General features: G+C 37.2%; 1 long non-coding RNA gene across 2 annotated transcripts; it reads left to right on the forward strand.

Moving 5' to 3' along the window:
• Positions 1-4,611: 4,611 nt before the first annotated feature.
• LOC141363570 (uncharacterized) lies at positions 4,612-12,829 on the forward strand. 2 transcript variants are annotated; one of them, XR_012369075.1, is made up of 6 exons: positions 4,612-4,811; positions 5,602-5,648; positions 7,108-7,154; positions 9,316-9,453; positions 10,380-10,430; positions 12,750-12,829. It is a non-coding gene; the product is annotated as an uncharacterized lncRNA (long non-coding RNA). The 2 variants fall into 2 exon arrangements; XR_012369074.1 differs by lacking the exon at positions 10,380-10,430 and having other exon boundaries at positions 4,633-4,811.
• Positions 12,830-14,151: the final 1,322 nt, after the last annotated feature.

The raw sequence follows: 14,151 nt of genomic DNA on the forward strand, positions 1-14,151 counted from the left end.
CGGCTATAAATCAACATTATAAACAAACGTATTACTAATGTAACGTATAGAAGTTAAGCCCAAAAAGGCTGCCTCCCCGGGTTGAAAAACCCCCTAGGAGAAAAAAACCCCGGAATTTTAGTCGGGGAATTAAAAAAAGTCATAGGAGGAAAAAACCCTTGGGAGGTATATATATATATATACACATTGAAACGGAAGGAGATTGAGCGGAGATTAAGCGGAGATTAAGCGGGTTCTGCCGGTGGTCTTTGGTCAGGCATCAGCTGGACATCACGTTGAAGAACAGCTAGTAGATCAGTTGTGTGCCGACTTTCACATGTACCGGAACTGGATCTGTTTGTCTCGTCCTCGGGATCAAGGACGAGACAGGGAGAGAGACACAAAATCTTATTAGCGTAGGGGCCGTTCACATAGAAAACAAGTGTCACACAGTAATGTGGTTTTAGTCAGCTCGGTTCCGGACAGGCTAACTATTGCTGGTTAAGTGTATTACATATAGTTAATGATTTTAGAAACGGAAACAGAACTCGTTTGACTAAGGCCAGAGGCCCCACTGCCGTCGTTAATGCTAACGTACAGTGGCAAACGGTTCTGTATGACATACTATTTTAAGGTATTACATATAGTTAATGATTTTAGAAACGGAAACAGAACTCGTTTGACTAAGGCCAGAGGCCCCACTGCCGTCGTTAATGCTAACGTACAGTGGCAAACGGTTCTGTATGACATACTATTTTAAGGTATTACATATAGTTAATGATTTTAGAAACGGAAACAGAACTCGTTTGACTAAGGCCAGAGGCCCCACTGCCGTCGTTAATGCTAACGTACAGTGGCAAACGGTTCTGTATGACATACTATTTTAAGGTATTACATATAGTTAATGATTTTAGAAACGGAAACAGAACTCGTTTGACTAAGGCCAGAGGCCCCACTGCCGTCGTTAATGCTAACGTACAGTGGCAAACGGTTCTGTATGACATACTATTTTAAGGTCATGGGAAAAGGCCAAAATTGCAAGCCGGCCATATTTGGCAGTTAAGACTCAGTCGAAAACCAATTCAAAGTTTCAGCATATTACTAAAGAGTATTAATGAGATTTACCATGCTTTGAAGTGTTGACGAAAAAAAAAAAGTTTTAATTTATTCATTAATTTATTTATTTATTTATTAGGTTGTACAAGCTAGCTATTAGATAAGTACCATTGTTAAAACAACTATTTGAAAGCCTTGTTAAAGAGAAAAATTTAAAGTCTAGATTTAAAGTTATCTACTGTCTCTGATTTTCGGACGTCGGTTGGTAAATCATTCCATAGCTTAGGGGCTAAGTAGGAAAAGGATCTGCCACCTTTAGACACTTTTGATATTTTAGGGATAATTAAGAGGCCAGAATTTTGTGACCGCAATGCACGTGATGGATTGTATTCTGATAATAATTCTCTAAGATATGAGGGTGCTAGGCCATTTAAGGCTTTGTAGGTGATTAGTAATATTTTAAATTGTATACGATATTTAACTGGTAGCCAGTGTAAAGATGCCAGAATTGGGCTTATGCGGTCATACTTCTTAGTTCGAGTAAGAACTCTTGCAGAAGCGTTTTGAACTAGCTGAAGCTTGTTGACCTGTTTTGCATGGCATCCTCCGAGTAACGAGTTACAATAGTCTATTTTAGAGGTCATAAAAGCGTGGATAAGCTTCTCTGCATCTGATGCAGACAACATATGGCGTATTTTTGAGATATTTCTAAGGTGGAAGAATGCTGTGCGGCAGACATTAGAGATATGGCTGTCGAAGGATAAACTGCTGTCGAACATCACACCTAAATTCTTAACCGTGGAGGTTGGCACCACAGTGCAGCCATTTATGGGCAACTTGTAATCTGTCATATTATATTTGTAGCGATTCGGTTCGATAACAAGTATATCTGTCTTATTGGAGTTTAGCATAAGAAAGTAATGTGACATCCAGTCACTTATATCGCTGATGCAGTCTGATAGTTTAGAAAAATTTTGTGTTTCACTAGGATGCGAGGAGATGTAAAGCTGTGTGTCATCTGCATAGCAGTGAAACTGTATGTTATGATTTCTGATAATATCTCCCAGAGGTAACATATATAACGAGAACAGGATAGGACCTAAAACTGATCCCTGCGGTAAGCCGTATTTAACCAGGGAGTGATGTGACTCCTCCTCATTTACATAAACAAAGTGATAGCGATTGGTTAGATACGATCTGAACCAAGCTAGCGCCTGACCACTGATGCCAACATAGTTTTCTAGCCTATTAAGTAAGATTGTGTGATCTATTGTGTCAAAGGCTGCACTAAGGTCTAATAATATAAGGAGTGATATTTCACCACGGTCGGATGTTAGGAGAAGGTCATTTGTAACTCTAAGCAGCGCTGTCTCTGTGCTATGGTGGGGCCTGAATCCTGATTGGAACTTTTCATACGTACTATTATTTGCTAAGAATGTGCGTAGCTGGCTTGCCACTACCTTTTCTAATATTTTGGACAGAAAAGGGAGATTGTTTTTTAAACATTTGCTACTACCAAATCATTTAACATAATGATTTCATTCAAGTTTCTTATAAATATGGAAATCAACTAACTGATAAGCTTAGATTGCAAATAGTATAACCATCAAATCGAGTTGCATCTTATTTACTTTGTTTGCATAGCTAATTCGTAATTCGTTTTTTGTCATGTGGTGTGTTCATGTATGTACCTAAGAAGTGACATGCTGTTATACAATTATATAAAGGTGAATCCCCACACAGCAAAAGGACTCCTGGGCGGATCAGTCGCGGAGGTATCGCGGCTTCCAGAACGGACCCGCGAAATGGACCTGTGTCGGCGTCCACTTGTGCGCAGTGACGGATCCGCAATGAAGGCGGATCGCGGACCCGCCGTGGCCTCGCGTTGCATCTGCTCCGCATCCGTATCGCAAATTGATTCATATATCCGCCGCGGACCCGCAACTGACTCATTAAAAGTCTGAAATAAGCTCCGGGACGGATCCGCAACGGATGCAGACCGGAGCTACTGACTCCGGAGCGGTTCCGTTACGAATCCGCTCCGGAGCTTATTGATATCAGGACCGGGTCCGTTTTGGACCCGTTTATCTCACTTTTAAATTCAAAATCCCTTCTGTTCTTACTGTAGGATAAAATAGGATAAACTGAACTAAAGGATAAAACCAAAACTATCACTAGGCCTGGCCACTGCAGCAATATAGAACCTTAAATCTGCATTGTCTTGTATTTTTAACCTAACAATATTGTAAATAGGCCTAACAGAAAAGTTTAATTAAAATATATCAACTTGATGTACAAAAGTAATTACTACTCAATAAAATTGCCATTTACTTTTATGGACAGTTATAGGATATTCTGTTTTTGTTTAAAAATATTATTTTTGGGGTCAAAACCTAATTTAGTGCTTTACAGGCCCAGGTCAATGCAAACATAAAATACTTGATCTATTAGGCTACAACTTCAATGAAATGCTGCACTATGCACAGCTAAAACACCTGACAATGAATAACTGGAGAAAGACAAGTTGTTCAACAAAAATGTTTTTTTATTATTTAATCATTTCTCCCATTACACGTCTCCTTGTTGCCCGATCTGTTGCCAGGTTGAACACAGCACCTGTAATCAAACAGACAGATATGGTATGTAGCATCCAAAGTCAAGTATGCTTATCATAATAACACCACCGAATGAAGTAAAAGTACATTTTTTTCACTAGAAATGTACTTGAGTAAATGTATCCTTAAAAATCACTTTAAAAGTTACCCAAAACTGTAACCTCTGGTTAAATCACCCTGTTAACAGCCGCTCAAAATAACAGACGAGAAGATTGTCTTTACCAACCACAGTCGCTTTGACTGACACCTGCATTAATTTAGTCACTGACACCTGCATTCATTTAGTCACTGATTAGGTCACATGGCATCTTGCAGTGTGACCGTGAGTCTGAACCGAGTCAAACATCCCAGGTAGCCAGTGCATTCGGGCCAGATCTGGCTGAGTGTCGGCGCACACGGCTGTGTTCTGGCTGCGGCTTACCAGCATTAAGCCAGCACTGGCCCAGCAAAAGTTGCCAGATTCGGCTAGGCTGTGGATATGCGGATTTGGTCCGATTTTGGCTGACAAATGGCATATTTTCCACATATTGGCTTTCACATTTCACGTTTGTTGTAATAAAAATATATTAATTTAACAATTGATATGCATATAATTGTTTCTATTTAATGTTTTGATAATTGTTTTTAGTTTTCCTGATTAATGGTAGCCTATGTCAATAAGTGAAAAGTAGTGTGAGGAAAAGTTAAGCTCAGAAATTTTTCCCTAATAAAATAAGGGAAGGGGAGAAGCATATTTTAATGTTAAGAATATGTTTGTAGAGGCATAAAGTGCCATTAGCCTATTGAATGTAAGTATCTGGGCTATTAAGTTTATACTGAAATATTTTCTATGTATGTAATATTTCAACAAACACATAATTTATTAATTAATGGTCAAATACTAAATTGAGATTTTATAAAAAAAATTAATAAGCTGTAAAGCTCGTCAATTTGTTTACTTTATTACAACTACAATTACAACTAATTTGATCATAAAGATTGATCTATTTATAATTTATCGATTACAATTTTTAGACAGTTAAAGCTGGTTAAAGGAACTTTTATTTTGGAAAAAGAACTGCTGCTGTTTCAAGACATGCGCACTAGCTGCGACATCTAGTGACGACATTTACCGGGCTTTAACGGTTGTTGCTGCATGAAGTCTGCTGCAATTTCTCTGAGGTAAGACTTTTTGGAAGTTATTTAACATAATTTTAATGCATAAAATATTTATACTCTGTACATATTAGATAAATGTAAACTTCATTTAAAAGAAGGACAAACTGGTGTGACTGAAATAGTATACGTCATTTTTTAAATGACCACATCCCACTTCAACAAATGTGTAAATTAGCATTTGAATTTATAATTAAAATACTGACGTATTTCTAGATAAATTTGAGTCGAAAAATCGATTTTTATAATTTATCTGACAAGGAGAATTCGGACATAAGAAATGAACTCTGCTCAGTATAATGAACTTACTTAAACAGTAATATTTCGTTTAGCAAAACAAACAAATAATATTTCGCAACTCATAAAACTGGCCTGAGGATTTGCCTCAGCAGTCTATGCAGCAGGCGGGAGTAACTGAGGGATCGTGAAGCGATTCTGCTAAACTCTCGTAGCCACCTCAACCAGTTCCGCTATTATACAGTTGACTGAGGTAATTTTTTTTACCAATGGATAACTTTGTCTGGTACAGAAAACGTTTACATTTCACAGAACAGAGAGCATTGCAGCTACAGGACACAGCTGGTAGTTAAACTTCTTTACTTAAAGTGCACCTGCAGTAAAAATATTTCCACCTCACTGTTGCACAACTTTATAACCGATTTCATCTATTGAAAGATACTTTGTAGAAAATGAGTGAACCTTAATTATGTAATTATTACTCAACACTATGTATCTATGATGTGTCTGTCTGTTATACAACTTAACAACTTATTGTGATTGTTTTTGTCACATTTAGATTTCTCAAGATCATCAGTTTGGACAGAATTCATTTGAAGAATTAATGTAAGTAAAAGTACAGTATTGGACGGGGCATGGATATTTCTTGGGAATCAGTTTTGTTGCATTGTTAATCTCAGAACTGTCTGAGGGGTCAATTGGGGCCAGAAGTATGATAGGGATTCGTTTAGGGCTACAAATATATATTACAAATAACAAGGTTTTAAAAAGTCTTTACATTAAGTAGTCTAAACTAAACTTTGATATGTAAACATTGCATGTAAACTATAATAACAAGATATTTTATTAGATCACAATTCCAGTTTATGGATTTGGCATTTGCAGTCATTTTGAAATATAAATATAATGGTAGAGAAAACACTATTATCTGTGGATGTGTGTGATTAAGAGTAAGGAAAACATACTTTTTTATATAATTGAAAATCTCAATACATCCCTTAAAAACCAAATTGAGTTCTCTTTTGCTGCATCTTGCAAATATTACAATTTTAAATAGGCAAGGCTTAAAAAGGTATAAAAATAATAATGAACTTTCTCGATAATACAACACTGGCACAATTGGGCATGTAACCGTTTTTTTTACCTTAGTGGTGTGCTCTTATTCTAGTACTTATGTTTCTAGTAGCTATGTTTACATGCAACCAATTAATCAGTTTGTAATCGTATTGATGGCTCAATCGTATTAAAAAGCCGTCATGTAAAAACCTTAATCAATACGATTGAGGTAGATTGGATGCAAATTTGAATCGTATTGAAAGGGGTGGTGTAGTCCAATCTGTGATCCGATCAGCAGGATAAAAGTATGCATGTAAATGCGTGAATCGAAGTATTTTGTCGGATGCAAAAATACATTGTGCATGTGCGCAGAAAATTTGTGCTCAAGTTCACGTCTTATATTTACCTCTTATTCGCTTTGGGGTGGCATTGCCAAGTCCTCTTTTTTCCGTTCAGATTTGGGCTACTGTTTAAACTGTCTTCGCGAGTTGATTTTTCTGCGGGTCAGATATGAAAGGATTTTGTTCCTTAGTTATTGGTATTTGGGCTGTGATAAGTCATTGGGATGCTTTTGGGCTAATTTTGAATGTCCATGGGGATGGTTTTGATATGTGAAGCTGCCAACCCTGGCTGTGCGCTTGCACAGATGTTCGGTTTATATAAAATGTACATGTAATCAACCATTTTGAGGAGCAAACATTTAAACATGTTTAGGGTGCATGTAAACTGTATTGTTGTAACCTTTCATCGGATTAAATTCAGTCGGGTTGACAAAATTTTGTGCATGTAAACATAGCCCTTGTGATGACAGTTTGTTCGAGGGTAAGAAAACTGCCATTTAGGGTTTCAGAACGAAGCAAGAGCCATCAATATTATATATGTATTGTATGTTTATGTATATATACATTAGCAAGAAAATGTAATGGTTTTCTGAATAAATATACATAAATAACATAATGTGTCTAAAAATTATTACACAAGAAATTCAGATCTTTCATGTGTTTTTCAGAGCACTAGCAGGTTTCATTAAAGGCTGGAACAGAACAGACAGAAAAGGTACAGTATACTTTCTTTCCATGTCCGCCTTGCCCACGCACACATCCGTACCGCTTTAAAAAGTATATATTATTTACAGGACATTCACAAATTTAGAAAAGATGAAGAAAAGTAGCGGCTCCACCACTGCATTGAATATACTGTTCTGTATGAGTGTACAACTCAGCGTTCCCACAACGCAACACGCTTGACATCTGTTCCTCAGTCATGAGGGCTCGCGAAGCACGCACACAACGCGCAGTCAACACATGCGTGATCACTAAACTAAGTTTTCTTTCTTGTTTGAGTGAACATAAACAGCTAGATGTGTCAGTATCAGTAAATTAAAGCAGTGCAGTCTTAAAGCTGTTTTGGGTCTTAAAGTGACAGTAGCCTGCTGCTTTCTGTGTCAGAAATGTTCTTTCCAACCAAAAATGAAAATCACTCACTATTCTTAACTGAACAACTTTTGCAGCTTCACATTTAATTCATACAGTGAGGACTGTGTGTTTTGTGTGTATTTATTGCTAATGTTAAATCATAGATTCTAATAACTAATATTTTTACATTTAATACAGATGCCTGAAAAGTAAAACAAGATGAGTATAGTCTTATGATAAAAAAAACAAAAGATTTGGTTGCTTGTCAGTAGCATTGTTGTAGTGACAGCCAAAATACATCGGCCTAGGGCTGGGCAATATGGCAAAAATGTGATCTCAGAAAAAAATCCATATTGAACGATAACAATATATATTTCGATGTAAGTTGTTAATGCTTCCAGCTTTAAAAGAGTATGCCAACAATGACTAAAGCCATAAAAATAAGAGGGTTCATATTTGAATCTGCGCCTCGTCAGTTTTTTAGCTAGCCAAACCACTTCCATATAAAGGAATTCATGCTACCTTTTTGTCCACAATTTATCATCTTTGGATATTCGTTGCCACTTCCACTCATTTTTGTTTAGTTTTTTTGTTGTTGTGTCGAGTTTGCAAAGTAGGAAATGGACTTTGTACTACTCATGTGTATTACATATAGGCCAATGTATTTTGGCTGTCACTACAACAATGCTACTGAAAAGCAACCAAATTTTTAATATTTCCTCTTAATCATAATACTACTATACTCATCTTGTTTTACTTTTCAGGCATCTGTATTAAATGTAAATATATTAGTTATGAAATTGTCTGTCAACATGATTTTAACATGAAGCTTAGCAATAAATACAAATAAAACACTGCACAGTCTTCACTGTATAGATTAAATGTGCAGCTGCGAAATTTATTCAGTTAATAGTAGTGAGGGGTTTTTATTTTTTGTGTAATGAACATTGAACACCTAAGACAGCTTTGAACACCCAAGACAGCTTTAAGACGGCACTGCTTCAATATACTGATAACATACAGCTGTTTATGTTCACTTAAACAAGAAAGAAAACTTTAGTGAGCCCTCGTGTCTGTGAACCATACACGAGCTATACCCGCTGGGAAACAGGCACGTCACCTTGTGGAAACGCACAGTCGCACACTCATACAGTACAGTATATTCACTGCAGTGGTGGATCTGATAATTTTCTGTTATGTTTTCAGTTGATAAGATGTGCTTTTTGATTACTGAAATTTAATTTAACCAGAATCCAGAATAAAACGAAAAACACGGAATTTGAGAAAAAAATTAAACTGAATCTGGGGAAAAAACAATAGGGCCATAGCTGTGCTAAAACCTGACCCCAATTGGCTTTTTTGAGGTCATTCAATCAAGGGTTCACATTTTTTTCACAAGCACTAAGATGTTTTTTGGTAGTTCTCAATAAAGACATGAAAGATCAGAATTTTTTTGTGTAATTATTTTTAGACACATTATGTTTATCAATGCCCTTGACTTAGATAAAGTTTAGATCGCATTTTATGACAAATTTGTTCAGAAAACTGTGAAATTCCCATACTTTTGCCACTGTATATAAAGCTCTTACAATGTTAATCTATGAAGCTATAAGTCTTCCACCCTAAAGTACCTGTCATTGTTTTTGAACCAGAATAGCTTGTAGGTAACATTTAACCCTGGAGAACCCACGGGTCAAATGTGGCCAATGTTAATTGATTCTAAGAGAAGGGTTCTTGGGTTCTCCAGGGTTAAACTAACATGCTTGCATTTACCTAATTAAATAATTTTGTTTCTTTTCAAGAATCTGTTCAGAAAAAATTCAAGTACTGTTCGTGCACCAGATGGTGAAGTAGAAAAGTTCATAAAAACTTCTGCAGCTTGCATCTGACAGAGATGCAAAAAGAAGAAGAGAGCGGGCCTGAAAACAAGCAAATTCAAGGTATTTCAATTGTTGTTAAAGGGATAGTTCAATAGATATTCTTTCATCATTTACTCATCCTCATGTTGTTCTAAATCTGCATGATGTTTTTCTGATGAACACAAATTAAGATGTTTTGCGTAATGATGGTAAAAACACAGCACATTGTAACCATTGACTTCCATAGTAGGAAAAAGTATTTTGGAAGTATTGTGATAAATGATGAAGAAAATATTTTGATAAATGATGGTTAGCACACAGTTGACGGTACCCATTAAATTCCATCATATTTTTTATTCCTTCTATGGAAGTCAATGGTTACAATCTGCTGTGTGTTTACCATCATTCCTCAAAATATCTTCTTTTGTGTTCATCAGAAAAAATTCATACAGGTTTAAAGGTAGGGTAACACTTTTTGAAAAATGCTAACGGTAGCCGCCTAGTAATGAAATCACGATCCCACCCTTAAGTCAAATCGCCATCCAAACTCACGCCTCTTTCAAAACACATGAACATGCACAGATCAGACGGTCACATTTCATGTCTCATTCACCAGTGAGAAAACTTTGCAGTACAAAGTGAATAACACTTCCCAAATAACCAACATAAACAACTGGTTTATATCAGAATTAGTTTAAGCACACGTTCGGTTGTGTAGACGTAGTAACTATATCGTTATGCTAATCCGTAAACGAACACAAATTTCATAAGCAACACAATGTTTCATCAAAGTAGAATATCGAATCCATCTCAATACAAACATATCGCGTACCTTACCAAAATAAACAACGACCCTTTTAGACCCTTTGCCTCCTGCAGCTGTTTGCATCTCGTGGTAAAGCAGTAAAGTTACCGACGTTAATTTGGGTTTTTGCTCTTTGCCGATCCAGGCAGTTTTTGCTGTTGTTGTTATAAAAGATGGCTTTCGTTTTGTGCCTCCTGTACAGGTTGTCAATTCAGCAGAAAAGTTTGCTGTTCTCGCTGTTTACAGACAGGAGGTAAGCGCACGTGAACACGCAGATGACCTATGGTGTCTGCGTAAGGGCTGGGCAAAAAAATCGATTTTCTGATTAATCGTTTTTTTAAATGTGGTCTAATAAAAATCGATTCTCAAAGAGCAGAATCAATTTTTTTCTTTCATATTTATTTCCACAAACATTGAAGGTAAGATTAACTTTAATCTAATTACTAGTCTTCTTCAACGTTAGTGTTGTGGCTTTTAATTTTTTTATTAATTACCCACTTGTAAACTGCTGTTCACTGTTCTTTTTTATTAATATAGTATTTGTATTAAATCTATATGCATTGAGTTGAATTGAGAAACGAGTATAAAAACCTACCCGAGAACCAGAATCGAAAATTGAATCGAGAATCGGAATCGAATCGATTTGATAGCTTGTGAAGCGAAATCGAATCGATCTGGAACATCTAAATCGATACCCAGCCCTAGTCTGCGTGGACTCGTTGCGCGGTGGGCATTCAAATTATGCTTACGTATGAGGGACAAAAAAGGAAACGTCCATTCGGACCGAAATTTATGATTGGTTGAACATTTTTTGGTCCTACGCCTTTCACAGATGACATAAATTCTACAAATACATTTAAACAACTTAACACAGTGATTGCTATCAGGATGTGAGGAGACTTTTAACCAGCATAACTAAAAATCTTTCAGGATCAAATCTGTTACCCTACCTTTAAAACAACATGAGGATGAGTAAATGATGACAGAATTTTTATTTTAGGGTGAACTATTCCTTTAACATTTACCCAAGCAGGGAGCTACACTGCGACCAAAATGGTCGCATATGCGACCTTTTGAACTGCCGTTGCGACCCTAATTTTTAATGGGTCGCAAATGTGCTACCTAATGTTTTAGACAATATGCTATGATTTACTATGAGCATTTATTAAAACAGAAATGTGGATTTTAAGAATATGTTTTATAACGTGCTCTGAGCCATCAACACGTTGGCTTTATTTTGCGTGAAAGCGCGTCGTGTCTCTCCTTATCAGTGTGCGTGTGCGTGCTCAGCTGTTTCTCAATGAATAATTAGGTGCGACGCGACGCAAGCGCAGTGTCTTCCATGTTTCTGAACTTGAGCAGAGGTCTTTCTTCACTGAGGACGCGGGACCCGTGTGGTTCCGGGTTTATATTTTAAATGGTCTGTCGGGTCCGGTTAGGTCCTAGTTTAATTACTTTGGGTCCCAAGTCTGATTAATATTGTGTTTATAACCCCAGTCGATCGGAAAACGGCCATGAACGCTACCGCGCTAAAGCACAAGTGCATTTTCAGCGTGCCTCCGGTTTCTATGGCGATGGTTCTTGTTACGACCACGCGCTGCATTGTCTCTCACATTTTTTAAATTATCTTATTATTAATAAACCATATATTTTCTAAAACCATAGCCATATTAAGTTTGGACAGAGATTGTAGCAAAAAGCAATGCTAATGTCAAGCCAATTGCACTGAACGAGCAAGCAATGTAAAGTCTGTCACCGGGACAGCAAGTAGACTTTTAAATCTGAAATAATGAGTGGATTAAGATTTTTAAATCGGCAAGAGAGAAATAGAAAGATAGAGCAGAAGCAGTAAATTACTACCATTATAACATCAGTCATAACATAAGTCACATTTATAATCTATAGACCTGCACTGTCTATTAATATACTATACATAGTATTGTATTATATTGAGTTTGATAAAAGGGGTCTAATTGCTTCATATATCCGTGCAAAAACAGTAAGTGTTTTCGTGGTGCTTTGACAAACAGTGTCAGCTTTGTTAATGGCAAAGAAAGTTTGGGGTGGTTAGATTAATGAAATATAATGTGAAATTAATATTAATTTTCAATGAATCAAAGTATTATGTTGTGTCACACATTATTAGTTCTACGTCACATGTATAGCATTATTTGTCAGTGGGTAATAATTGCCCTTTTCACCGGCTACCACCACCAAGTAAATTTCAGATCTGTGGGAAACACGAAACACTGCAACGTTTAAGAAAACAAGAAGGCATGTGGTTTAAAAGATGGCAAGTAAAATAAAAAGCATATCTGTATGCAATACAGTTTCATTATTGTTCATTATTATCCATAGCGCCTTAATATAACTTGAAAAAAATATGTGCGACCAAATCATATTTTGCGCCAGTAACTGAAAAAGTTGGTAGCGCAAGTGCCACCAGTGGAAAAGGTTAGTGTAGTTCCCTGCCAAGTTAACATTAATGCCTTCAGTCTATCTGATGAAGTAACCATGAGTCATTTTCTGTTCCCCCTCTTATCTCTTTTCTCTTAATCTTTCCTTCTTTTAGGGTACACTTGAGGAGTGTCCAGATGTTTATTAATGTTTTATTAATGTAATGTTATGTTTCAAATAAACATGTAAACATACTGTGTATTTTTCTTTTTTTTTAAACACCTACAGTAAAGTGTGACACTTAAAGGCGGAGTCCACGATGTTTGAAAAACGCGTTGGAAAAGGAGACGGGCCGACTACCAAAACACACTTATAGCCAATCAAATCAAATCAAATGCCGGGTTGCGTATGTGTGGGGCGGGTCTATCAACAGAAGGTCCAGATTCTATTGGGGTAGGGGCGTGTTTATTTGGGTGATTTCAAATATCAACATTGGCTTTCAAACATCGTGGACTCCGCCTTTAACATCATTAAAAGCATCACAAACATTGAGGATAGAACTTCTAATGTGCAGTTTAACTTTTTTTAACTAAATATAATAAAAGTTTTTTTTAAGAAGGGATAAGTACATGCCATCTTAAGGGCTAAGGTTATAAAATAAAAAACACTTTAAAAAATAATTCGGGCTAGTTTTGGCTGAGTGTACAGTTTAAGCTGGCATGATTCTGGCACTGTGCTGGCAGTGTCGGCTGACTTTAAGCACCCGGACATGGGCCAGTTTCGGCTGAGTGTACAGTTTTAGCTGGCGTGATTCTGGCACTGTGCTGGCAGTGCCGGCTCACTTAAGGCACCCGGAAATGGGCCAGTGTACTTGGGCCGATTCTGGGGCGTCATTCATCCCAGAGTTGGCCCTTTTCTGGCAGCCGGAACTGGGCCGTGGTTTTTTTTCTGGCCTGCCGGATTTGGGCCATTATTGGGCCAAACTGTTTTGGCTACCTGGGATTGAGTAAATTGCCAAAGATTAATTTTCATTATAAAGATGGCAGATACACTACACCAAAATTGCCAACATGTAAACTTAATAATGCACAGCTAGGGCTAAACCATTATCCACGAGTGAACATGCTAAAGTTTTCCTAATATCAACGTCATTCCAATCATTAGTATACAGGATGATTAAAAAACAATGTTTACTGGCACAATTATATCAATAAATCAATACTTACTCAAAAGAGGGTTCAGCTGAACCGTGTCCCAGGAAGAAAATCTCGATTGACAGGTGTGCATCGTTTACCGTTCAGTAAAGGCGCGTCCGAGGATCCGACATGGGTCCGTTCAGGATCCGCTGTTTGACAGTAGAATTTACGGCGCGGCCGGAGGCGGAGCGGATCCTCTGCGCGGCTCCAAAACGAATGTGACAGTTACGCGGGTTTGGCGACTTGAACGCGGATCCGCATAGGAGTCTCCTGCTGTGTGGGTCTGTTTTAATTCTAGTTGTCCAGCTACAGATTAAGATGCTTAGTATGATGAATCATCCTCTATTGTCATGGACGAACCTGGCGATGTGTTATGAAGGA

The sequence above is a fragment of the Misgurnus anguillicaudatus genome, chromosome 3 (assembly GCF_027580225.2).
Source record: "Misgurnus anguillicaudatus chromosome 3, ASM2758022v2, whole genome shotgun sequence".
NCBI lineage: Eukaryota > Metazoa > Chordata > Actinopteri > Cypriniformes > Cobitidae > Misgurnus > Misgurnus anguillicaudatus.